Here is a 25351-nt window from a genome sequence, read left to right as displayed (position 1 = left end):
ACGGTAAAGGGATCGGGTCCAGGTAGTCACCTATCTCCGAAGCCCCTGCCACCAGGTGGCTCGAGTACAGTCCCCTATAGTAGGATGTGAACCGCTCCAAGACCGCCGATTGAGAATAAACCACTTCCCCATGTTCGCGTCTTATACTCATGATCGGACATCCCCTAGGCACCGGATCGGCCAGCTTGGCAAGAAGTGTGCCCACTTTATCCCGTTCGTCATGCACTTTAACAACATACGACTTATAGTCATAACTACGCAGTCTTTCCGTCTCCTTCGCCACCGCCTCTTTAGCCTGCAACAATTGGTCCTGCAAATCTGGCCTCTTGGGTCTTCGCTGTTCGAGCCCTCTCAGCACCTCCTCCGCTTTCGCAAGGTCATTCAGCACCGTACCTCTCACACTCAGAAACCTACTCATGCATACCCCTCTCATCACCACCTTCATCGCATCCCACTCAATCGACCTCGTGGCTGCTGTGCCTGCATTGTCTGTAAAGTAGCTATCAAGGCCCTGGCGGATCGAGTCGCTGAACACCGGATCTTCCAGTGTATCAGGACGCAAACGCCACGATGGAACTGCCGATCTCGTCAGTTGCCACTGCATTGAGATCAACAGGGGATTATGGTCCGAAATGGTCCTGGACAGATATTCAGAATGAGTCACCACATTTGCTAGGGAGCTGCTACACAGCACTGAGTCCAGTCTAACATGTAGGTCGTGCAATACAGAAAAATAAGAGTAATCCCTGGTCTCAGGATGTTGTGCCCTCCAGATATCCAACAATCCCCACCTGTCTTGCCAATCCCGCCTGTGGGTCGCCGGCCGGCGAACCGGGGAGTCTACTAGTGGTGGGTGCGACCTATCCAACAGCACATCAGAGATGGAATTAAAATCCCCCGCCAGTAAAATAGGGCCTGCTAAATAATACGCCAGGGAGCGCGATAAATCCTCGAAAAAACGAGCTTGATCAGAGTTGGGGGCATATATGTTACACAGTACCACCTCCCTACCACAGAGACGCCCCTCGACCACTACATACCTTCCCCCCGGATCTATTCTCTGGCTCGTAACCTGAAATGGCGTACCCGCCCTTATCCATATCAATACCCCTCTGGCGAAGGCCGAGTATGTCGTGCCAAATATCTGGCCTCGCCATCTCCTCTGTAATGCCCCGCACTCCTTCTTGGTCAGGTGAGTTTCCTGAAGCATTGCGATCTGAACTCCCCTTCTTATCAAGTAGGCATGCACCTTATGTCGTTTTACCATCGTACGAATACCACGGACATTCCATGTGATACATTTCAAGTTAGGTAACGTCCCCATAAAGTGTTGGTCTACACAGTGGTGCTAGCCAATAAATGAGTCCCGCATTGCAGCAATAGTACAGCCCCTTCAAAACAGTTCCCAAAACTCCCTCTACCCCCCACCCCAGGACAGGATTTAATAACCCAGCTTCGGCCCCGTTCCAAACCTTAAACACCCCACACATCACACTAACCTGTGGTCGTCACCACAGAAGACCTTAAGGGTCTGAGGAGGACAATGGAGCCCCGAACCAGAACGGCAGAGCTACCACCCCGCGCCCGCTGTCCCAAACTGCTTACGCAGCCCCATACCTGGCAGTCCAATATAAGACAGGAGAGTCCAGACCGATAGGCACCCCGGAATCAAACAATAGTCACGGCCCTCACTCGTTAAATATGCCATCCGAAGTTTGTGGGGTAACGTCCGGTCCCCGCGCGCCTCCTACATCCGAGTCGTCGTCTCCGGTTTTCCCTTCTTCCTCCTCCGATGCCGAGCACTCAGATGGTTTCTCCTGCTGTGACCCCGTGATGATCGCTGTTGCCGCCAACGCACTCTTCCTATCTGCCAGCATTTGTGAATCACGCTCGGCTCGCTGGCGCTTGTTCCGAGAGCGGATGCGCTGGGATTTCCTGATTTTAACCGGTTGTTGCCGTTCCTTGTTGGGTCTGTGCGCACGATCCGTCCCCGTCCGGTACAGTTCAAGCCAGGACCATGCTTCATCGGGTGTCTGAAAAAAGTGAGTCCTGTCATCAACGACCACTCGAAGCTTGGCGGGAAAAAGCAAGGAGTATTGGATCCCCTCCTCTCGCAGCTCCTTTTTCACTGATAGGAAGGATGCCCGGCTCCGCTGCACCTCCTGCGTGTAGTCCGGGAAGATCGTGACCTTGCTATTATCCACCTGGAAGGGGCCCTGGGATCTCGCCCTCTGTATTAACAGGTCCCGATCCTTATAGTGCAGCAATCTGACCACCATCGGCCGAGGGGGTCGGCCCTCTAGGGGTGGTTTGGCAGGCACCCTATGCGCCCTCTCCAGGGAGAAGAAGGGGGACAGACCTTCCGGCGCCACCACCGTGCGGAACCAGTCCTCCATGTATGCCACCGCATCATCTTTCTCAATTTTCTCCGGAAGCCCCACTACCCTCACGTTGTTCCTCCGGTTACGTCCTTCCGCGTCCTCCGCTCGTTGTTCTAGGAGCGCCAGCCGGCTAACAATGTCTGTCAGTTGATGTTCCGCAGTGACCACCGCCGGTTTCAGCTCTTGAAGGAGTTGTTCGTTCGATTTCACTCTATCAGAGAGCTTGGCGTGGTCTGCTCTTAGTAGACCCAGCCCCGTCGCCACCTGCGCAATATCCTGGTGCAGCGCATCCTTTGTAGCTGTGATCGCGTCCAGAATAGCGTCCAGGCGTTGGTTCAGTCTCTGTTCCTGCTGTGAGGTCTCCACCTGGGCCGTGGCCCCGCCATCTTGGGGCAAGGCATTCCTGTCCTCCTGCATTGGCGGCGCGCCGAGGCCCGCACCCTGCGCGGCCATCTTGACTGCAAGAGACGCGCCACCCGGTCCACCGCTACTGATCACCGCTCACCTTGGCACTTCCACTGGCCGCACCGTACTCGGTCCCCCCCAACACCGCTGAAGGGCAGGTAATGAAACGTTCAGCACTCTCTGTCCAAGCTCCAGCCTGACCCTTCACGTGCAGCTGCCAGCCGCCAAATTAGAAGTGCGCACTGCGCAGTGCCATCCATATGTTCAGCGCCACCGGTATCCACCATGGATGGGTAGGGAGCCCAGCGCGCCCTTCCAGGAAGATCCGACGGGCGTGGCTCCGGGCAGACCGGGCATACCACTCATGTCCGCATCCCAGCACGCGGGCCCTCACGTGCACCAGTGCCCAGCCACTGACCCAACAGCTCCGCGCCTCTCTGCGTGCAGACACCTCTTCTGGTGTCAAGGCCCCCGGCCGCACCCAGGCTCTACTTCTCCCCCGGGCACACAGGAACCGCTGGGGGTCGGGTCCCAGCCCAACCCCAGGGGCAGTCCGCTACTCGCCGCTACCTCGGCGCGGTCTTCAGTTGAGTGCCTGGGCCCCCAATCAACGCTGCCCCCGTACACCCGGGCTCATCAGCAGCTGTCTCGTCCGCTGGGGACCTGCTCAGGCCAACAGCATCGCCTCCAGGCTAAAGGAAGGCCGACCCCTCCAGCCAGGGACCGGAGAGCAGGAGGGGGGAGGGGCACCGCTCTCGCCGGGCTTCCGCTGTGGACCGCAGCGCTGCCCAGGATCCACCGTCGCTTTCCGCTCCGATACCTTCCGTAGCACTAGCGCCGCCCGGCAGTCTTCAGCGTGCTTAGTGCTCCGCGAAGCCGGGACTCCAGCGCTTCCGATCCGGCCGCGCCGCCATCTTGCCTTTGTTCTACCGTGCGGCCGGCCGGGCTCTCAACTCCGTTCGCTTGTGTCTCTCGGGGCTCCGCGAGGGTCCAGACCCTCCACTCTGGGTCAGTGACCCTTCCGGACCACGTTCGAAGCTGCCACAGGTAGCCAGGGCAGGTCGGACAGGATAAAAGCGGGACACGGCGCGGAGCAACTCGCTCACGCTGCCATCCCGTTCGGCGCCGAAACCACGCCCCCACTTGCACTTTAGTTTACAATGTGTAGAGCTATAGCGCGAGTGCCACATACATGTCGCATTTGCAAGAGTTTAAGGTATTGAAATTGTAAATGAGAATGAATGGGAAAAAAAAATTATGTGTTTAAAAAAACCTGCAAGCAGTGCTCCGCTTGCAGGTTTTCAAAACACAAATAAAAGACATTGCCATTTACTATGCCAATAGCTGAAACTTGCACAAATGCGAGACCTATTGCATTGCAAATGCTTGTTTAAATCTATTTTCTATTTAGCTTTGCCTTCTTTGCTACATCAGCCATTTCTTGACCGCAGCATGTATTCTTTCTCTCCTTCCCATCCTCGCATATTCCCTGTCTTCGTGTCTCTTCTTGACTTCCTTTCTTATGGTGTCCATCTTGGGCATTCTTCCTGTTCATCTCATGGTGCACATACATTCCTCTGCCATGCTCTCTTGCAGTGTCTGCAAGCCTCTGCCAACGCCAGTGCACTTCTCTTTGCTCTGTCATTGTACGTATGTTTTTATTACCCTGAATCCCAATTGCAAGGGTCCTAACCAGCGCCTGTCCCGGCCGCTCCATGCAGCATTTCCTTGGTCCTACCTAAAACATGGCAGCTGCAGCTACCTCACAATAAGCATCCCAACTTTACCGTTAGATTCGTACTAACCTAAACTCCCGATGACACTCAACCAGTCTTCCTCACAGCACGTTCGTACACCCTTCTTTCTGTCCTTGTGATATTATTATTATTATTTTTTTTATTTATTTTGATAATATTTGTCCTCATGTTCTTCCCTTTTCTCCGCCCTGCCCCTCTCATGCTTTGAACACTTTCGACTACCCTGTCCTCGCGGCGGCACCCTTGTCCACCTCTCTGTGCTGTTCTCGATCGCACCTGTCCTCACGCGAGGATTTCAGATTTATTGTCATCGTGCTCAAACAGCTTCTTATTTTTTGTTTACTTACATGACATTGAATTCTAGGTTCAAGATGGAGCTCAAACCATTGTTAGATTTTTGGAGTCATTTTCGTTGCAGGGATTCCAATGAACTTTCAGGCGGAATCTGGCAGCTGCACCCGTGAAGAAATTAAATTCCAGCTGGTGTTTCTGTACTTAAATCTCCCTCCGTCATCCAAGTTTGGTATATCCCGGTAGACATGCCAATGCGACTCCATTTTAAAGTTGTAATATGGTTCCATTGCACTCAGCAGTCAACTGTTCGGCGTAGATTGCTGAGTAAAAGAATGTTAGATAATTTTTTTAATGTTACCTTTCAAATTAAATTTTAACTGAAATTGATAATTGTTGACCGTAGGAAATAACGACAGTTTGAGGGGAGTGTAATTGCTTGCGAAGACTTAAGCCGGGCAATCGATACAATTAATTATACATTTTTCCATTCAGTGCTTTTAGTTTTGTGTTTATTTAACTTGCCTCAAGTCGTGGGCTCACAAAAACTTCTTTGATCTTCGTACTCGGAGCTCCCCGCCGCTGCAGCGAGCACAATCAAAGTCTGCGGCTTTCCATAGCTTCCCCAGCCCAATCCCCGCCCAAAGGATTTTTTTTCAAAGTTCCAGCACAAGCCCTTTTATTGTGCTAAATCTCTTGAGCTGACAGAGTCCCGTGCATGATCCCTTTGACCAGCGGCCTGGCTTGAGCCATCTTGACATCTGATCTACCGAAATGAAACACGCTCGGACAGCCCCGACCGGGGACACTCCTCCCCTTGCCGAATTGGTATCATAAGGGCTTGCACCGACAGCCTGCCCTCCACACCGAGGGCCGGGAGGAATTAATACTAAACATTTCCAGGTTAGTAAGAGTATGTGCTTTCAGATCTTCATGGGTGTGGGCCTGCATTGCTTCCGGAAGGAACCGGGCCTGGTATGAGGAAACCACATCTTTCGAAAGTAAGTTTTGTTGGGCACGAGGCAGTGGTGTAGTTATCTTTAGTGCAGCAGGTGTAGTGAGTCGGGAGCCCCAAGGGGGGGTTTCCAGTATGCGCTACTGCCTTACATTCTTGCATATGGATTTATTGTCCTCGTTTACCTATGGCACACTTTGCGATGGCACTAGTTTGAGGCAAAGCTAGCGATGGGAGTGAGTGTGTTAGTTTCAGGTCTCATCTGCTTTTCGAACAATTTAGAACCCTGCATTGGATGATTTTAAATCTGTAACTTTGGCTTGTTGCGGAAAACTTCAGTAGCTGAGCTAAGCAGTGTTAACTGTTTCAGTGCCATGCCGTAGAAACAATGTCGAGCTTCTTTGTGTATGTGTTTTTTAGGGGGCGGGGGTGAAGTAGGGGACACTGGAAAGCAAAAACATCTTAATTCTAAGTGAGCATTATTACCTTTGTTTCTATAAACAGCAGTTTTTCTCTTCTCGCTTCTGCGAGGGTCTGAAATACTGAAATGATAGATTTAAACATGCTTACAGGAACTTAAGTGTTTGCGGCATATAATGCAAAAAGCATTATATCCGAAACGACCTTACCAAAAGGAAGCCTTGTAGATGAAAATAAGTACAGACCAAAAGGCTAAATCGCATCTTAACCTTATCGAAATAAATAAAACGTGAGCACTGTTTCACACAATGAATTTATCGAATAATACCATTGTTAGAGACAAGTTGATTGTTCCTCAGAGAAGGTCTATAAAATGGTTTTAATTGGCAACTAGCAATATCGCTGCACATTGTACATAAATGCCACACTCCGTGTTTTCATTTCTAGTGTCCAGTGTATCATGTCGCTGCATTCCATTTTCTTGGACTTTTAAATAAGTATATTTTAAGCTGGGGGATTTGTGTGGCACAACATATGTTAACCTCTCAAGTCATTGACCAAGTTGAATCTGTTTATTAAATTACTCATCGTATACTTTGGTCTGAAACACTTCTTGCTTATGTTCTAGCGATACATTTTGTTAATTATCTTCGAGGAATATACAACTTCACCGTCTCTTTCTTTTCAACGTCTTGTTATCTTCATTTTATTGTCATCAGGAACATGTCCGTTAGGAAGAAGGCCAAAAAACACTCTAGGTTCAGAGACATGAGTACCGAGCTGAGATGGCATTTAATGATTGCTGTGTTGTTTTGGGATACAAGTTGAAAAAGCAAAATAAATACCCTTTTTGTAAATTATATATACATGTATATTGTTTTTTTTGTTTCCTTTCCCTCAATGGATCTTTCATCCCGAACAATTGAAGAAATTAGGTTCACAATTTTTTTCCCCCTCAATTCAACATGTTTATGGTTGCATCACCATGAGGTATAATGTATAATATTTATTTACTTTGCTCATGTAGACTGGATGGGTGATGATCAACCCATGTACTTGTTTATGTGTTTTTGAATTGTAGCGTTAAGGTAATATTTGCTTCTCGATGTCTACGCAAACAACTTCAAACATGCATGTGCCGCTGAAGTCTGTAGACAAGTATGTTGGCGTCACTGATTAAAAGAATAGACGCAACACAGAAACTGTTCACCATGTGCGCAGAAATTCTTGTTCTTTTTGTTAACAAACTTCAACAGTATTAGGGCCACTAGTGAATTGAGTAGGCCTCGGACCCGCCTATTTTGTGGTTGCAACTGGATTGGCAGCCTCATAGCTCAATTCAAGCTTTTCATTTCTTTCCCGCTGAACAGGCTAAGCAGTTGTAAATACTGCTTGTCAAACGTGAACATTGGCTGCTTTCATGCAAGGAAGTAATCTACGGATCTAGCCGCCACAATGGATAGGCCTTGTGAGATCTTTAATCCAGTCTTCCATTCAAAGGTTGCAGCACTGGGATAATACTAAGTAAACACTTCATTGTGCTTATAAGCGTACTGACATCCTGAAATGCATTTGTTTTGGCCTTCCATAAACAAACTGCAAAGGTTACTGTGAAGGAAAAAACTCAGAATTTTTTGCCCATCCTACAAGTACTCATAGGTAATAATACTAGCCTAGTCATTCTTTACCCCCTTTCTTCTCTGGTTGCTTTCTCCCTTGCGATTGAAATATACTGTGCTCTCCTTTTAAAGATGGCCCACAGCAATGTTGGTGTTGTTGACATTGATCTCCAAGCTTGCCGCCATTGAAAATGTCCCTTATGTCCACGAGCTACCGTCGGTAACTAAAGCTACTAATGTTGTGCTATTGTCCTGTGGCATCCACTTTCACTGCATCTTCGTTAACCTGTGGAATGTAATAAAACCTAACTTATGCAACACATTTCCATGTCTAGTTTAAAGAAAATGTGCCAAAATAATCCCAAAACTGTGTAGTAATTGACATGGGCACAAGGTATACAATTGCATTTGAGGAGCCTATGGATCTGCTCTCCAGGTCTCGGGTTCTCATGGGGATACGCATGAGCCTGAGGGTTCAAACCTGTCAGCTGGCTTGATTTACGCTTTTTGAAGAACGAATTCATCACTCTACATTTTAGAAGCACGATTTTCCAATTCTATCTCAGTATTGTGGACACCATTGTTTTAGCCCAAAATGGATGCAGAGTTTTGCTCAAGGAACGGTTTAATTCCCCCGCCCTTCTTCAAAACCCCCCTCCCGTTGCTATGATGAGGATTATTTTGCTAGAGCATTCTGGGACTGCAGATGTAGACTGCGGCAAAAATGTTGTTATGCACCTGGAAAAATTATTTCCCGGTCTCCTGCCTAAAATAAGATATAGAATCAGTTAAACACCTTAAAATATAACAAAAACAAAAGTCTTCTTGAATATAATGATCCTCTTTTTGGTCATTTTGTAAATAATGGGCATTTTAAAATAGCCTCGTATCCCAAGCAGGCATCACCACGAAATCGATGATTTTTGATCTTCTGGTTAGCAAGCAACATGGTGAGCTATTGCGGCAGCAGCAGACATGTTCCTGTCAGCTGAAAACGTACACATTGTTTTTGAGTCTGTCAAGATCCTATAAGCAGGTCATCTGATTTGAACAGCTGCTCTGTAGATATTTAGCAGTGTTTTTTTTTTTAGATATGTATAAGTAGGCCTATATGTGCGCCTTCAAAAACTGAACAAACCTAGAATCTTAAAAATATATTTAAAAAGACTGGCTAGGGTGTTTTTAATCACATCATGCAAGGTCCACGGTCTCATTTACTGAAATCTCGCAGAGCGCGACTTCTTAAGAACCTCCCTGCTGTGCAGAGTGAAAAGCATGAACCATCTAAAGACAGAATGCATCTGTGTTTATGTATTACAGACAATGGAAAATCTATTCTTTGTTTGGCTTTTTTCTCTGCATTATTTTGTGAAAATCTGCAGCACATCCCCCACCTGTTTGCGCACGCTCACATACACGCATGTAGCACACCAATACTGCGACACATTTTTTTTTGTTTTAGGCTGCCTGTAATTCTGCATGCGCCATCTTTGACTCATGCTGTCTAATGGGAAAAAGGAATTATTTTATTTTTTGCTTATTTTTGTAGAGATTAAAAATCAAGAATTGTATACATATCTGCTATCCTTCAACTTAATGGTTGAATGTGCAGTCTAATTTCTTATTTTACTAAACTTGGTTCATTTGTTTAATTTCTCCATTTTCCTTTCGGAAAATTTAACAAACATGCCGTCAGTTTTGATTCAATAAGCAATTTGTTAATGTTCATGATAGAATCAGCTTTTTAGCCTATACACTTAATATGTATGCATCTCTGCTGCATCAGTAGCCTTGTTAGTTAATTGAGATTTGCAGGCCCTTGTTGAATGCATTTAAAAAATAACAGAATATACCTTTGCACCATATTAAAAAATATGATATAATATGTAGCTTTTGCTCCTCAATTTTATTTTTAAAGAAAAAAAGTAAATGTAGATTTGTTTATAGTGCCACAATTTGTATGGAATTAAATGCTAGGAACAATAAAGCAGAAACTGCAACATTAATGAAAACATAGCAAATTCGCTGACTCCATGTGCTTGGGCTTCGAAGTAACACCCAAAGCTATTGCAGAGCCAAATGCAATAGTTCCTCACCCACAGAAAGAACAAAAGGTGGATGGACGTCCTGTTATTGTAGCTGTCTTGTTAATGTTCAGGTCATTGGCCTCTGAATAAGGTACAGAAAATCTTAAAACTGTAGATGGTCGGTGCTTTTGTTGTATATTTAATTTAGACACACTGTACCTCGTTCTAGATGTGTTTTGAAGTGTTTAAAGCTATTGGGTAACACCGTAGAAAAACATTTGATGTATGTATAACGCAGATCAATAATTGTTTGCTTTAGACTCGAGTGCCAACAACATGTGTTCATATTCCATTTTTGTACCGAAAAAGTAATAGCATTTCACGCGTGTTTTGTGAAGTTTAATATTTCTGTTCAACACATTTATGTAGGAACTATAAAATTACGCCAGTTTAACCATTTGATACATTTTTAATATTTCACAATCTTTTGTAAATGATAGAAGAGGGTAGATGGTATGTGTATAGTTTTAGCGTCTACTTTTCAATACCAGGCCTCTTCATGATGTGACCTTTCCAAAAGCGAGTGACACCCTTGATATTCAAGAAGGAAAGTCAAGTTCAGCCTTACTTCAAAAAAATCCTCAAGGGATTATTTTGGTTCTATCTATCTTATTTATACGACTTTGAAAAGCATTTTACTCGGGTCAAACGATCTATATTCTAAAAATGCTGCATGTTACATTGCTGTATTTATTTTGACCGTTCTGTAGCAATCGGGTACAGCAATCAGTGTGCACTCCTAAATCATATTTCAAATTTACAGGGTTCTTTTGGAATTACTAATTAGACAAGAAATATCAGGGGGAAACTCTCACTTGATACTCACTCTGCTGGTTTTATATTTTGAAATAGAAAGTCAACAACACATTATCAGGCTTTACCTTTTACATTTCACTTTTTTTCATCTCTGAACCTTTAGTATTTTCATGACCCCATTGTTATGTTTCAGTGGCCTTTATGGTGAGTTCATCTGCCTGTATTTATTTTATATCACTGAAAAATGTATACCACGGAGCACTGATGCATTGCTTGTGTTGTTGAGTGAAAGAAAGACATAATGTCAGAAGCAGTTTGCCAAGCCATTTTGTTTCAGTTTTATGTGTCAAAAAACACGGGCATTTTAAAAGTCCTTTGTGCCTGGACGTTATTAGCCCATTAAAGGAAAACTCATTGATTGGAAGCACTAACCATCAAAAGGGTGGGCTTTCAGTTTGAAAAGATTCCTCGTCCTCGTCGTTTTGTTTTTACTTCTCCATCTTAGACGTCGAAGTCGAGCCTATGCTTGGGACATTTAATCAGTTTCCATGACAACCTGACATATATTTCCATACACAATTAAAAATCATCATGCAATTTATCGAACATACTTATCTCAGAGACTTGTGTAAAAGGTATATTTCAGTTTCCAAATCTACTCAGAATGCTGGTCTTTTTTTGCAGAAAACACAGTTGACCTATTTTTATGCCATCAAAAATGGACTCTGTAAATTGAGCTGTCAGGTACATTCATAAATGTAACACTATAGCTTTGATTTTATTTTCTAGCTGTCTTTGTCTGCAATCGTGCCATTCATTATGCAACATTACATTTCAGAGTACGCTGTTTTTTCAGTGCACATCATATTGCTGGTGCAGTATAACCTACTGCAGAACATGCCTGAATGTGTTCATTTACATGTAATTCTGCCATTTTTTGTTCCCGATCTTTGTCTAACCCCAACACTGGACTCTTTAATTATAGGGAAATGCTTAGACAGCAGGCTAGCAACATTCCCAATCTTTCTCATGTTGAGTCTTCAAGCGGGGTCACACTATTTTGAATATTTTGCCATTTGAGTTTGTACCTTGATAAATATTTTCAAATGGTTCCTACTTACTAGAGGTCCCTACCTTCCAGCACTGTCAGCTCAGCATAGGTCGCCTTGAGACACATGTGTTCCATTTTATCACTGCTGTATTGTAAGTTGACCTCAGTACCTTTTCTCCATGTTCTGTTGATATTGCACCAGTTGCATGTTTTAATCCATGCCAGTGGTGATGTTTTTCTGAAAATGTGGCCACTATAAGGGTTATAGGACCATTGTACCCCAATCGGCCCTTCTATAGTTCATTTTAATTATTTCCCATCCACCCCACTAATAAATGAGGATTTTTTATTTACATGTATCTTCCCCTGACTACTAATATACGAAGAGCTCCCAGGAGCACGGGTTGAGCCCACCCTGACTGTTAGGAGCCAGGGTGAACCCGAAGACGAAACCAGCCACTACACAGTGGGAGAGGGTTGTATATAAAAAAGGATTACGTTTCGTATTTCCCACTTCTCACTGAAGTGCTACTTAATCGTGGTGCACCCCCCCCCCCCCCCCCCTCCAATTTTCCTCATCAGGCGGAGGGATACTCTTTTGTTTGTCTTGTCTTTCTGAAAATGCCCACGTTTTGTTAAAACAGTTTTTTCCCCATGCGTTTCTTTTAAGATATTTTATGAATTACATATCTCTGCTACTCGGGGTAGTGGTATTTTTTCAGTCACTGTAGTTGGATGTAGCACACATTACAGGGAAGGGGGCAGAGAATTGTGGAGAAAAATGGTGAATAGTGAATTAAATAAAACAGGGCGTGGGGGTACTCACAAGAACAATGGTGCCAAAAGGAAACCAGGAAATGTAAGAGGAAGGAAGCAGCCTTGATACTGGGCAGCACTCTAAATTGTAAGTCGGGCCTGGACTCCGGCGAATTGTTGTTTACTCTGGAGAGTGGGTGGCAGTGAGGTTGCCTCTGCTGTGGGAGTTACAGAAGCAGTTTATAGAGTCTCTGGCTTATTGTGATTAACCGAGGTTCTTATTCTTTCATGTTGTAAGTCACCTGACCACATGGTGTGTCAGAAATTCTTATTTGGCTTTTGTCATTTTAGAAATCACATTTTTATTGTTTTCATTTATTTTTAATGATTTCAAATGTTACGACGATGTTCAGAAAAATAGCTGCGCATTTAAAGCGCATGATAATCGCCACAAAAGTAAATGGCTGAAGGGTAAAACGGTAATTTGGTGGAATTTACTACTATACATTTTACAGATGTATACATCGGCCTTTAGCCACAACCTTTCATTCCACTTCGTTAAGTTAATCCAAGGCCATTCATTTGAAATATTTCTCCGGCAAACTTAATCAAACTCGTTTACTCCGTCGAACCACATTGTCCCTTGTCTTAGGAATGTGGTTCGACACTTAAAATGGGCCCCTGCAACTCGCCGTCCTGCAGGCATTGTGAAACTCCTGCGGGGTCTCCCGCCGTCATTATCTTGGTATTGGCATGGGGTTATACTTAAGTAGCAACAAAAAACAACTGATTATCTACTAGGTACTAACTAAAGAGAGCAAGCAAGCCTTTTACACGTAAGAGCCACCCCAACGTCTTGCAAGTGCAGAATCACAATTTTATGTTGCAGTTTATATGCATCCACTCTGAGCAGCACACGCAGCATAGTGATGTTCAAAGCAGTTAGTTATTCTTTTTCTCTTATTTATATATTTATTTGCAACGTTCGTGAAAGTCTTTGGAAATTTCGGCATATGTTGCAATGTTTTTAATCTTTGACATCCGTGTAAAGATTGTGACTTTTGCAGCAATTTATATTGATTATGTCCTTGTTAAAGGTTAAAAGGAAATATTTCTGCAATATATCTTTAGCAGGAAAATAGTGTTATTTTCTCTACAATATGGCATTGTGCATATGAAAGTTTCCTAAAATGAACCCATATATGAACGAAAGGGCTGAAAAGAGTGATGGGATGGGAGCATATCATGCAAGAAGGTTTAGGAAATGTGCATAAGGAGTTGAGTAGAGTTCCAGGTAGGTTTTGAGAGAACTTATTTGTATAGGATGGGGTTTTATCCTGTGTTAATAGGAGTGAGGATGAGAGTCTGGAAGGTCCTTCTCCTTCCTCGCAGCCAAGGCATGGAACAACCTCTCCCTCTACTTCCGGCATAGCCCCACTCCGTTTCAGTTCAGGAAAGACCTCAAGACCTGGCTCTTCAGATTACCCCAATGGAGCTGCACATTCTCTCCCCCCCTCACCGCAGCGCCTTGAGGCCCTAACAGGTGAGTAGGGCCCTTTACAAACCCCGGATTGATTGATTGAGTGCGGAGGTTACTCTCGCTCTGGGAGCATACACAAGCGAAGCCTAGCTGCACGTCTTTTGTTGCTCACATTTTTGGATTTCAAGCCTGGTAAAAGTTTGGTTGCTAGTTGTGGGGAAGCAGCCTGAAATCACCAGTTTGTTTCCTTCGTAGATTGGTTTGTTCGCAGTGACACCATTTAAATGATGTAGCAGGACGCAAATTGAACACTTGCATGTAAGGAGAAGTACTACTGTGCTTTCAGGTCTCAATTTTCATTAGCTTGTGCTCAAACCTGCATGAAACACTGCCTTTGGAAGAGCAAGGGGTAATTATGGGAGATCATTAAGGTAAACTTTGCTTTCATCTATCTGGGTTAGAACAATGGCCTGCAGAGGAGACCAGAAGTTGGGATTAGGGAGATATGATTTGTTTGTTGTTAAAATGGCAGAGCGGGTGCCTGACTTTATGCCAATACCAGTTTTGATTGTGCCTTTTATGTGAATGTGCAAGCAGTTACATGGAGTGCAGTGTGTGGGAACAGTGGATTGTTCAAAGGCTATTTGGGAAAGCCATTATTGGGTCACTGCATATGACAGTAATACAAGTTCTGTTTTGGTTGGGTTCAACTTTAGGCGCCTGACGTGGTAGGATGCGGTCGTGTTTGGATGTTCTAAGCTGATCACACTGAGCGAAAGAGCTGTGTGTCCTTTGTGTATGGGTGAACTAACAATGGGAACCGTAATTTAGAGATTAAAAACTGTTTGTAAGAGAATTGAATCCTCAGCGATGGCATATATCATGGGGGAAACTGCATGAATCTCTTTGGCTAAATGACTTATTCATTAAGATCATGTACCTAGTGCTGTAGGTGGAGTTGATGCAGGAGGGCCTGATGATTTATGAAATTAAATTCAGCAAATCATGATGGACCAACAGGCATGTGTCCCCATTGTCCATCATAGAAAGGGCAATATTGACCATAAGTATGATGGCTTTTTCTAAACTGTATCACTGTGGATGCCCAACATATAGGGCCTTATTATGAGTTTGGCGGTCCCGTGGGCTGCCGTATCGGTGGTGGCAGTCTGAGTGTGAAGAGCTTGGCGGTTTGACCACCAATTTATGAGTTGGGTGGATTGGCTATGGGAAGACAGCGACTGGACTGCTGAGGCCTCTAGCAGACCGCTGGGTTTGCAATCGAGGAAAGGCAGCCACCATAGTGCGGTATTTTGCATATTACGAGTTGCCTCATCCAAGATTGGACAGTGGCGGTCCGACCGCCTGCTTCAAGGTGGCAGTGACAAAGGATTTGTGGTGCGTATTCACCCTTTTCTTCTTCTTCCGACATGGATCCCTGTCTCCAGATCCCCCCTACACAACAGGATCTTCACCCTGAGGATTATGACCCTGTGCAGGGCAATATACAAGTGAATATTTTTCGTACCATATATCCATTGCCAGGACTTCCATTTATAGGCTGAGCACCGTTAATAGGTATATGGTATTTTTCCACATATATCTTGCCTATGTTTGCATCCAACACATATGCAGTCGAAATGCACACACAGGCTTTGATATATTTGGAAAAAGTACTCACCACCGCCGCAAGATCCCCACCTCCACACCGCCGGCCCTGTAAACATCTCGTTATACGGCGGTCTTTGGACCGCCAGCGCTGTGGGCTGCTGTTGGGGGAGAATGCGGTTCTGCGGCAGTCCGACCCCCAAACTCGTAAAAAGGCCCATAGTCTCTTGATAAGTGATGTTGTTAATGTAGGTCTGATATCCAATATTTTGCCTAAAAAGGGATTATGGGTAATTAGATATTTGCAAGGAATTAATCAGACTGGGCCTGTTTTAGGATGGATTGGAAATATTGTCTGCAGTAGTGAAGGAAGACATTGAGATGTTGAAGAAAGGTTTTCAGTTATATGGGGGTTGTTTTTCATGATTGACAGCAGCTTAAAAATGTTGATGATGCTTGTGTGGTTAAACAGCAAGTCATTTGTGTTTGTGTCTTGGAGGAGGAATATTGTTGTTAGCTACTCAGTATTTATTAGATTAGTGTTGGGTCTAATAGTGTTGATTTTGTCAATGCTTTGAGAAATGGGGTAGATGTAGAGGGTTGGTTCAATTCAAAGAGCGGTGTCACTTATGGAGGCAAGTCTCCTTTTACTCTAGTGGTATAATGCGATTTCTAATTATTTGGAAATTTGCAAATTAGCATGGTGCTATGTCGAGTGTTTCTAAGAGAGAGTTTATGCCTCTAAGAGAACTAGTTCTGTAGCGGGTGGTCTGCTGTTACGTTTTTGATGGATTGCTAGGGCATTACATTTGCCTTTGTTTTCTTGGTGCGGGAGAATGGGCAAGAATGATGTGAAAATGTACGGCGTGGTAGAGTAATGGTATTGTATGCGGCTTGTTGGGCTTTGGGATGCAAATATTGCGACCACCTGGTCTCGGCACACCATTGAGTTGCAGGGTCACTTCCAAAGAACCAACCTGCCTAACAGAGTATGTTTTGAACTACGAGAGAATACCCGAACCATAAGAAATGTTATTTACTCTTCTGCTGATTTCTAATGTTTTTATTAATGTATTTTGTGGTTTTTTTAGATTGTTTTTTAATGCATCTGAAGTTTTGTAACTTGCTTATAGGTGTTTTTATTATTGTTAATTGTGTGCTTTTATGATATTCATGAAAAATTAGAGATACGTTTTGTGAATCGAAAACATATCGCATCCAAACAATTTGAGGCAGAAATTAATCTCCTGCACAATACCCACGGCCGAATTTGTTATGAGGACATTTTATTACGTCTGCGATCATATTAGTAGTATAAATTGTTTTAAGCACTATTCAATTACCTACTATAGTCCATCTTAGAAACTGTCATGTTGTGTGCTCCACATTGGCACTAAGTGTTTGTCAAAGGTCGAACTTGTTAGCATGATCTTGTTATTCACTGCTTTTGAAGTTAGCATAATGTTAAAAGCAATATTTAATAACGAGAATAATTATTGGAAAAAGCAAATAAGTTGTGCCCACTGAAACATAGATGTAATATCGAGCCCTAACTCATGGCGATTTGTGATGTTTTTTAAGCTGCTGTACAAATAAAAGCACTGGGCAGCGCCTCTAACTCCCATCAGTCAGCTGGTTTTTAGGTGCTTCATGCCTGGTTTTTTTTTGTTGGTGTGCACTGATTTGGAAAGAAACAATCAGAATCCCACAGAATAACAACAACTAGGAAGTATATCGGTTGTTGAACAGGTTTGTTTTATTGCCGCAAAGCGCCTCAACGCTTTGCCAGGGTTAGTAAATTCTATATAAATACAATTTACAATGACCATGATAATCAGTAACCAGATTATGTAGGCTTCCTAAAGCGCACGCTAATGATCATGCTTTGACAACGCGACCTGGCCCGCTGTGACGTCAGAGGCCTTTCATTAACGCTCCTAATTTGAAAAAGTAGAGTTTAAATGACAGCCCCCTTCTTAATTAGAAACGGAAAACAATAATATAAGGGCTGCATATAATCCAATTTGAGAATAGTCGGAGTGGAAAATATTTGATCCCAGTACAGATTGCGTTCCTGTTACATAACAATAGCAGCTAACAATAAATGCGTGACATACAACAAACCAGTGAATGATATCCTGAATGTTCAGTAAAAGTGATATATATATATGTAGAAAGGGCGGTGCCAGGGACGGACACAAAGGTTTAGCTATCACCTCTTCCCACAGCTCGTTTCACCCCGCAGTGGGTGCGAGTGACTGTCACGCTGTGTGCTGAAGGTGGTGCGACTCTTCCTGTGGGTGACATACTCTATGATTGAGCTCTGCACAGGGCCGCCTTGCACGATCCCTCCCACTTGACACAGTCTGCGCAGTGTTCAGAGCCCTTTGAGCCTCTGTCCAGATCACCGGCGCCCTCTCACCCTTTCCTACACCTCCTACATCTCAGACGACAGGGGCACCAAGCAGTATCTGCCCATTACTCTGGCCTGAGGTAATGAGGTGGGGCAGCTTTGACGTCGTGTCACAGGCTCGTGCCTTGACAGAGTGACAGAACTTGAAGGGAGGGTGGCACCATTTTGTGGATCAGTCTTAATATCAGCTCAGCCCTTTTAAAGACATACTGTAACAAATGAAATATAGAACAAGTCAAATTTAAGATAAAATGTGTCCCAAACATACTAAAATATTTTAAATACAAGTAAAGCTTCGAGAAATGAGTTTTGAGTAAGCACATTGATAAATAAAATACGTTCAGCAATGCTGCGCGGTATACAACCCCATTGAGGCAATTAGGGTGAAAAACTTGAAATGTAATGCATCCTCTCATACAAAATAATAATGCCAGACGAGCAATTGATAGAAAACACGACCAAAGTTATATCAGAATCAGTTTTATAGGTAGTCTAAATTGATACCTAATGAAAGTATGTGGATTGGATAAATCTAATGTAGCAGATGTTACACCCAGAGGCAAACCAGAAGAACAACTGCATATCAGAGGGTCAGCTTAATCACACTAGAGCCTCATTAGGCCTTATGTGAAACTCAAAGTCTCCACAGTGCAGTACCACCATCTGTGCTTAAATATACAATTAATAAAGAATCCACTCTAATCAACATCTTGCAGACTTTTCCTCCAAGCCTAGCTCATACAGTTATCTGCTCTTTTTTATAGGCCCAGAAGATGTCATTTGGAGAAAAAAACAATGAAGTAAAAATAAGATTACAGTAACAGTTCTTATTTTCATGGTGCCTAGATCCAAAACCAATCTGGATTCAAATCTGAATCAAAAACTGAACAATACACTCTTCCAGTGTTGAATAAATGCGGCTTTAAGATCTCTGAACTCCCTTATCCATGACTACTAGTAGCAAGTGTGCAAAGGACAACTGAATTCACAGTTGGACTAACTAATATGTGCTGACTAGTAGCACCCAAAATAGATCTAACAAAAGGCTATGTCTGAACTAAAGCAAAAAAACTGTAAGTCTGGTAGCCTGAACCAAAGCTTAATAAAAGTCAAAGACAGTTGATTCACCTACATGACAAAAATTGCAGACCTAATCCTTTGATATTTGTTAAATCCAAAAAAGGGTAAATTGGCATGATAGGAATCGTTGCTAGAAATACACCTACTGTGATGGTGAAGTTGAAATTGATAGAACTTATGGACCCATTTCTAAACCGCTGAAGAGCCAAAACCAGAATACAGATGGCTTACAATTAGAAATAAGGACTTCAAGTATTCCCTTTTGCTTACAATTTACATACAGTAACAAATGGAAACAGTGAGTTGTGCATATCTATTTAAACCTGAGACTACAGAAATCAGGTCTACCTGTGAGCTGCTCTCCATGTTGTCAAGTGTGACTGTCAGTGCTCTTTCAGTGCAGATTGACAGGATGGGAATTTTAAAACGTGGCATTTCCTTAAATAGGGTCAGATGTGCATAAGTATTTCTGTTGCAACACTAATGTTTACAGTGCTTGCTCTGTTGTTTTGTGAATGGCTGCTTATATTGAAAAAAATGCACTTCCTAATTGTGAAGCAGTTAAAAGGTGTACATATATATGCTAGCTGCAATTTTTTTTCACCAAACACAAAATAAATACAGATACACGAGACAAAAACATATACTGATAGAAATAGACAGAAATGCAGGGAAATTGATACCATAAACCCGCAACCACTAATTACAATAAGCTTTTGAAGATTTGAACAAATAACTGAAATGTTTAATGCGTTTAAAAGTAGTACTGTGTACTGCAGTCAAATAGAGACACTTGTCATCCACTTATGAAGAGAGTTCTCAAAGTAGACGACTGAGAAGGAAAGAAATTCCTTTCACTTCATCAGTTACTGATGGAAGTGAATGTGCTGTTCTTGTGCGTAGCGGCATAAATGAGAGCGGCAGAATATGGAAAGGCCCATTTTAACAGATGCAAACAAACTCAAAGAATTTTTGAAACAAAGAAAGAATACAGACACAACTAATTCAGAATTTAAACATTAAATAGGTCCTTTCAAATAATCATATTTTAATAAACATCAATTTTATATTCCAAATATGAGCAAACAATATCTTCAGCCATTACTCTACCTGCTTACCAGATGATGTCTTATGTCAACCTCTATTATCCGTTGCAGCTTAAGTTTTACCGAATTTCAAACACGTTAGTAAAGTATTACCTAATGGATTCTATAGGATAATTCATCCTAGTGCTATGTTGAAACTAGCGACGGTCACTAGATTGTGTGGTGATGGAGGAACAAATGATGCAGCAAGGTTCTAAATTATGCGTCAAGAAAAGCCAAGTTATGTAGTACATTCTGTGGCATTATTAGTTAGAATTTCTTTTGTCATTTTAGCTTGGGAAAAGGTTTACCTCATTAGCACGTGAATAAACCAATCCCTGACTGAAGGGTGACACTTAATGAGGGTTGTCCACCATGGAGCAGTTCATGTGGCACTTATTTTAGTAACTTTTGAGCCTTTGAGCTTGAAGCAAGTTTTTTGGTTGACCTCACCAGATTATGGAGCACTTGGTGGATTGCGGGCCAGGTACGGAAAACCCATAATTATGTTGAAAAGACTGCAGCCTCAGAATCTTATAACGTCAGTGGTCTTGCTTCTACATGAGCGTTAAAAAAAAAAAATCACAAAAAGTCTAAACATTTGACACAGACCTACTCCAGAATACAACATGGACCAGCCATGCTAAATATCAACATGTTAGCCTATCGTTGAACTACAACAATATATTATTATATAAATATCTGCGAAGTGCCACCTATAATGCTGTATCCAACCCTTAACTATGGATAGAGAGACCACAAGGCTTCACCTATGTATAACCAACGCACCCCCTGACTGACTGAAAGTATTTGTAGAGCGCACTACTGCCGAGGCGCCTTGGCGCTGAGAGAAGTAATTAAACACCCTGCATGTAGCTTGTACATGATTTGCATTAAAATGCTATAGCGCCTGTATTGAGTCCCCTCAAACATATGTCTATCTACATTGGCTATTTCATGCCGCAAATACATTACTTGCTTTATTCATTCAAAATATAAGACCGTAATGAGTTTGCCAGACATATGTTAAGTTTATGTATTATTGTGCACTTTAGTTTCTCAAACGTTTTCATTCTACACTAAATGACTAATATCAAACAATCACAATTAAACAACTATGCCTCACTAGTGATATCTAAAGTATCTGGGTGTCTAGTTCAAAGCGTTGCAGGAGTAGATAGCTGCAGCCAAACTTGATTCTTTTGAAAACTAGCACATGGCACTATACAGTTTATGAATGCATATTTGGTAAATGGCAACTATATATGCCTCCTAGCTGATGTTAACTAATATTTACTAGGATACTGGCCACATTGCTGTTTCTTATTAGTTCTTAATGTCTCAGGAGTTTGATAATATAAATTGAGACTTGCAACTAAGCTCCAAAATCGACAATGGGGAGCTATATATCGTCCCCAGGGGTTAGAGGGTACTAGTTGATTAATTCAAGTATGCTGGGGAAACCTATTAGCGCTCCACGAAATCTTCGAGTGCCGACCTGCTGGGTTAAGGAGCTGTCCTCGACCGTACCAGGGAGGAGGAGGAGGCGGAAAACCATCTGCAGCAGCGCAGCCACCGCCCGGTCCTTCTCCGCCGCCGTTACAGTCCTACTGCTGCACGGCCGCTGTGTGGGGAGGACCGAGGGGAGCAGGGAAACCACAACTCCCAAGCTGCCTTGCGGCGCTGCCACTTCCAACGTGCGCCAGGAGGCGCATAAATTAAACGTCAGCCCTGGGGGAGCGGGGAAACCTATTAGCGCTCCACAAAATCTTCGAGTGCCGACCTGCTGGGTTAAGGAGCTGTCCTCGACCGTACCAGGGAGGAGGAGGAGGCGGAAAACCATCTGCAGCAGCGCAGCCACCGCCCAGTCCTTCTCCGCCGCCGTTACAGTCCTACTGCTGCACGGCCGCTGTGTGGGGAGGACCGAGGGGAGCAGGGAAACCACAACTCCCAAGCTCCCTTGCGGCGCTGCCACTTCCAACGCGCGCCAGGAGGCGCATAAATTAAATGTCAGCCCCCGCGTCGCGGGCCCTCATCGGCCAGAAGAGACCGGACCGGGCCAGTTATTCTGCCCCAAAAACTGTCGGGGTATCTGCATTTGACACTTGTCCATTTATATGCTAAAAAAAAGCTGCGTGTTGTGTTATAAAACCCCTATTATATTTCTTCCTGTATTCATAGACCAGGGTTTATCGTTCTATGAACATTTCTAAAAAGTGACTCTAATTATAGTATGGAGATGCGTGAGACCAGAAGTAGGGCAGCAGCAGGGGGGAAGAAACTAACAGGCACCCTAGATGACTTTATTGTAAGAACTAATATACTGATTGATGAGGGGATCTCTTTGATGGAAAGAAGGGTATCGCAGGATTTGGAACATGCAAAAAGGTCTTCTATGGGCCATTTTGCTACTGTACGGAGCCCAAATAGAGGAGAGATTAATATATTACCTTTGGATGGGAATAGTATAGCGGTTTCGCAAACTCTCCTGGAAACATCTAATTTTACTCAGGTTTCCCCAGTCCAAACCTTAACATCTACCCAGGCATCCACTAGTGTTTTGATACATACAGCAGCGACCCCTAAAGATAAAAATGTTGTGTCACAGGGGATAAAGGAAGGGGCAATTCCTAAAAAGAGAACAAATCAAAATATGCTTACTAATGCATGTGGTAAAGATCCATTAATAGACACAAGTAACACACTTATTGTTAATGGTAATAATACACAAGGAGAAGATCCCCTGCCCCCTAACACAGTGTGCCTAGCCATCCAGGATGATACTATTCTGGATGATTCGATGGCCGATTTAATCTCCAATAGCTCTAGGAATAGCTCTGCTGAGGATAGCCTTAATGCTAGCAGGGTAAGAAAGAGTACAATGCTATATTTGTTGGAGACCTCAATGAAAACCCTATTAGCCCCACTGATAGAACTTCTTAAGGAGTTGGAGAAACATATTCAGGATTTGAAAAAAGACACACAAATGCAGTATGAGAATCTGGTTAAACAAATAGTCACTGTTAGTGCGCCCAAGGCTAAAACTACTGCAATAACATCTAACAAACCCGGCCCTACACTGACAAAGAGTGTCCTAAATAGTACTTCTCTAAGTACAACTAATCCTGAAAAAGAAAAACTCCCTAATAATCAACCGCCAAAAACGGTAACAATTCCTAAAAATTCAGTCCTACCTGACAAGGAGGCTCCAGTCCTACAAACTCCTAATCTATCACAGGACAAAAGCCAATTAGCTAAAAGGGAAGCGCGCAGAAATATAAACTTACCACCAAAAGCCTCACCATATGTTGTGGTTCTGACTGGAGTGCCAGAACTAGATGTACAAACAATTGAAAACAACGGGGCACTTGTAAATAAGACCATCCATTGGCTTAATAATAACTACCCTCTCCCGCCAGCTATTAAAAGTAATATTTTAATGGTTGAAAGGGCACCATGGATTGGGTATAATAAAAAAAGGGTACAGGGCGACTGTGGGGTGATAACCTTTGAGAATCCACGTACTGCGGAATATATCACAATGAGGGCTCCAAGAAACAATGGCCTGTCCATTCTGGCCAGGGCATTATCTTATTTCTACCCTGATGGGGAACATCCGGACAATAGATAGAGCTGGACTAGGGACAATCGATATCAAAGAGGCGGAAATGGTGTGGATTTTGATAGGAATCAGTATAATACACAATGGGGAGGGGGGAATGAAGAAGGATGGAATGTGGTGAAACATAGGGGGAGGATTCCTCACTTCCTCCCGCAAAGGGACGATCTGGGATGGTTTGGCAATCAGCAATTTCCTCCCATTACTCCTTGTTATAATCGGTTTGACTGCCTGGAAATGGTGGATTGACTCCCTGAGGAAAAAGAGGTCTCTAAGGCACCTACTCCTGTAAACTTGGGGTTGATTAATCTACCAGGGTATGATGTGACAAATGAAACTCGAGCGGTGCCCGGGATAACACAAGGGATTCTGGGTGGCCAAGCTGGGGTTGCTGTAGAAGCGTTACCCATAGAAGATTTCTGTAAGGTGGTCTTTTGGAACGTGGCAGGTTTAAAACAAAAAATCCTCAATCCAGCTTGGGATGATGTAATTAATGGTGTAGGCATACTAGCTCTACAAGAATCTTGGGCCATCGCACCGATACACCTAAATGGCTACAAAACCCATTTTACTCCTGCGGTGGGGGGTTTACATGGCAGACCCAAGGGTGGATTGACTATGTATATATCTAACCTGCTAGTATACGATAAGATTTCCTTTTCTCCTGGTTCCAGTTACTATCAGAAAATAGTGATAGATACAAGGAAGGGTCCAAGGATTGTCCTTTTTAATTTCTATAATAATTTTCCAAGTAGCATGATTAAGGAAGTACTCGCCTCAATAACTGTAGATATGCAGTCTGAAATTGACAAAAAAAAAGGGGTGAAGTAATGATACTATGGGGGGGTGATTTTAATTGTACACTGTGTAAAAAGGGTCAGAAGGGTATATGCGGCCTGATGCTGGAACAGGATATCAATGTAACGCACTTTGAACATACCCTACTTGGAGATTCACTAAATGAGATGATTTTTAATTTTGATTTTGGGTTTACGAATGAGATAGCCAACCACACAATGTCATTTGTTCCAACTTTTGTGGGTCGGGGGGCCTCGACTATTATTGATTTTAGTCTATGCACAAATAGCTCTGCTGGAAGATTGATTAGCTCCAGTATAATGGACTTAGCTCTAAGTGACCACTTTCCACAGGTAGTAAACATGGAGAACCTATTTGCTCCACCCGAAAACGTAGCAAGCATTAAGTATATGGCGCAGGATGTGAAGTTAGGTTCTCAAAATGGTTATACTCTTAAATGGAGTAAAGTGGTCCCGGATGACTTTTTGTCCAAAGTGATGAATAAATGTATGAACAGCTTTTCGATTTGCCTGGATGAACATGCTGAGAGTAATGACATTTTAGCTCATTTTAACATTATTTCTACCACAATTAAGGAGGTCTTGTGGGTTACACGAAAAAATTCCTTAAAGTCTACTAGGAAATGGTTTGACAAGAAGTGAACTAAAGCCTTAACAAATCTTAGACATGCGATTCACAAAAGACCGCGGGATGTAACCCTAATTAGAGAATTATGGAGGAATTACAATACAGTGCTGAAGGATAGGAAAGACCTGATAAAAAGGGAGGC

General features: G+C 43.3%; 1 long non-coding RNA gene across 1 annotated transcript in view; it reads left to right on the top strand.

Moving 5' to 3' along the window:
- Positions 1 to 5560: 5560 nt before the first annotated feature.
- LOC144785531 (uncharacterized) overlaps positions 5561 to 25351 on the top strand; it is a 184713-nt gene continuing 164922 nt past the window's right edge. Inside the window, exon 1 of the long non-coding RNA XR_013601943.1 lies at positions 5561 to 5737. This is a non-coding gene — a long non-coding RNA (uncharacterized LOC144785531). The remainder of the gene's footprint in view (positions 5738 to 25351) is intronic.

This window comes from Lissotriton helveticus, chromosome 10 (assembly GCF_964261635.1).
Source record: "Lissotriton helveticus chromosome 10, aLisHel1.1, whole genome shotgun sequence".
NCBI classification, from domain to species: Eukaryota; Metazoa; Chordata; class Amphibia; order Caudata; family Salamandridae; genus Lissotriton; species Lissotriton helveticus.
This window is presented reverse-complemented; position numbering and strand designations above follow the sequence as displayed.